At 49.0% G+C, this 2500-nt stretch overlaps 1 protein-coding gene across 9 annotated transcripts in view; it reads right to left on the bottom strand.

Moving 5' to 3' along the window:
- The window catches only part of LOC135092050 (golgin subfamily A member 6-like protein 22), a 25986-nt gene that overhangs the window by 23303 nt on the left and 183 nt on the right, over positions 1-2500 (bottom strand). For 6 of the 9 annotated variants that reach the window (XM_063990217.1, XM_063990218.1, XM_063990215.1 and 3 more), the window contains exon 1: positions 2329-2500. This exon is cut by the window's right edge. The gene's annotated coding sequence lies outside the window, so the exon portion shown is untranslated. The other 3 variants (XM_063990211.1, XM_063990210.1, XM_063990213.1) reach the window with 3 other exon arrangements.

Genomic DNA, 2500 nt, shown 5'->3' with positions numbered 1-2500 from the left:
TACTACTACTACTACTACTACTACTACTACTACGTGTGTGTGTGTGTGTGTGTGTGTGTGTGTGTGTGTGTGTGTGTGTGTGTGTGTGTGTGTGTGTGTGGAGTGGCGAGGTGGCGTGGGATGAAAAAAAAATAGTGACGATTGTAGTTTATGCGAAGTAGAGGAAAACACGACAGGAATGTAGTGGGAATACAATAAATTAATTCAGGAATGCAGTGGGAATGGGAATGTATATTTGATCAAGGAATGGAGTAGGAGTAGGAATGTCTGGTCTGGGAATGCAGTAAGAGAAGAGAGGAATTAGACCAGGAATGCAGTGGGAATGATCAGGAATCAAGCAGGAATGATCAGGAATAGAGAGGAGATAGACTAGGAATGACCAGGAATCGAGTGAAAAAAGCAGTGATAATGAGTAAGAATAGGAATGACTGAAAATGAAATAGGAATGGAGCAGGAATGAATAGGAATTAAGTAGGAATGGAGCGAGAATAGACAGGAAATACAGTGGGAATAGAGGAAACTAAATAGGAATGAAGTAGGAATGGAGTGGGAATGAGTGGGAATAAAGTAGGAATGAAGTGGGAATGAGTGGGAATGAAGTGGAAATGAGTAGGAATTGAGTGGGAATGGAGTGGGAATGAGTAGGAATTAAATGGGAATGAAGTGGGAATGAGTGGGAATGAAGTGGAAATGAGTAGGAATTGAGTGGGAATGAGTGGGAATAAAGTAGGAATGAAGTGGGAATGAAGTGGGAATGGAGTGAGAATGAGTAGGAATGAAGTGGGAATGAGTAGGAATTGAGTGGGAATGAAGTGGGAATGAGTAGGAATTGAGTGGGAATGGAGTGGGAATGAGTAGGAATTAAGTGGGAATGAAGCAGGAATGGAGTGGGAATGAAGCAGGAATGGAGTGGGAATGAAGCAGGAATGGAGTGGGAATGGAGTGGGAATGAAGCAGGAATGAGTGGGAATGAGTGGGAATGGAGTGGGAACGAGTGGGAATAACGAACACTTCCTCTTTATTTAATAAGTGGAAGAGTGTCATGCATATTAAACACACATACATACGTACATACATACTCTTACGTACCTCTCCCTCTCTCTCCCTCTCTCTCTCCCTCTCCCTCTCCCTCTCTCTCCCTTCCCCTCTCCCATCATCACAATCCCCTGCCACACTTCACTCACTGCCACCACCACCACCGCCACCACCACCACCACCACCACCACCATCACCACCATCACCTCCACCTGTCCCTCTTACATCATAGCACTTCCCCCACTCTCTCTCTCTCTCTCTCTCTCTCTCTCTCTCTCTCTCTCTCTCTCTCTCTCTCTCTCTCTCTCTCTCTCTCTCTCTCTCTCTCTCTCTCTCTCTCTCTCTCTCTCTCTCTCTCTCTCTCTCACAGGGCTTCATTCCCTCCTACCTTCACCATAATATGTTTAATCATCACCATCATCACCACCACCACCATCACCATCACCACCATCACCACCACCATCACCACCATCACCACCACCACCTCCACCACATAGCACTGTCATCACTACACCTTGACCTTGAAATTGACACCTATTCATTCTACATCATCACTATCACCACCGCCACCACCACCACCACCACCACCACCATCACCTCCTTCCCTAGTCACCATCTCATAATAAAGTAATCTATTGTGTTTACTTAGAATCATCATCATCATCATCACCATCATCATCTCTCTCTCTCTCTCTCTCTCTCTCTCTCTCTCTCTCTCTCTCTCTCTCTCTCTCTCTCTCTCTCTCTCTCTCTCTCTCTCTCTCTCTCTCTCTCTCTCTCTCTCTCTCTCTCTCTCTCTCTCTCTCTCCACACACGCACACACACACATATATTCACACCCATCCACCCACCCACCCACACACACACACACACACACACACACACACACACACACACACACACACACACACACACACACACACACACACACGACCTTTTTGAATGATCAACTGTTTGTTGGAGTCCTAAAGAGGAGGAGGAGGAGGAGGAGGAGGAGGAGGAGAAGGAGGAGGAGGAGGGCGAGGAGGAGGAGATGAAGCAGAAGAAGAAGGAGGAGGAGGAGGAGGAGGAGAAGGAGAAGCAGAAGTAGATAAGAAACTACAGCAGCAGACAGGGAAAGCGCCACACCCCAGTATGCCAGAACCTTCTGCGTGTGTGCGTGTGCGTGTGTGTGCGTGTGTGTACCCTCCTACCTGTCTGGCTCACCCTCGGCAGGCGCCACACCACACCACACCACAACCACAGACACACTAACACCACATTCACCACACCTTCACCAAGCGCACCACTAACTGGCAGGGTACACTGGGCGTGGCTGGGGCGCGGGCGGGGGATGTGCGGGCGGCGTGCTGTCCCTGGTGGAGGCCGCCGCTGCTCTGCACCAGGAATGCGGCTGCTGCTGCTGCTGCTGCTGCTGCTGCTGCTGCTGCTGCTGCTGCCGACACCCAAACAGTGGTATGGATGC

The sequence above is a fragment of the Scylla paramamosain genome, chromosome 39 (genome assembly GCF_035594125.1).
Source record: "Scylla paramamosain isolate STU-SP2022 chromosome 39, ASM3559412v1, whole genome shotgun sequence".
Classification (NCBI taxonomy): Eukaryota; Metazoa; Arthropoda; class Malacostraca; order Decapoda; family Portunidae; genus Scylla; species Scylla paramamosain.
This window is presented reverse-complemented; position numbering and strand designations above follow the sequence as displayed.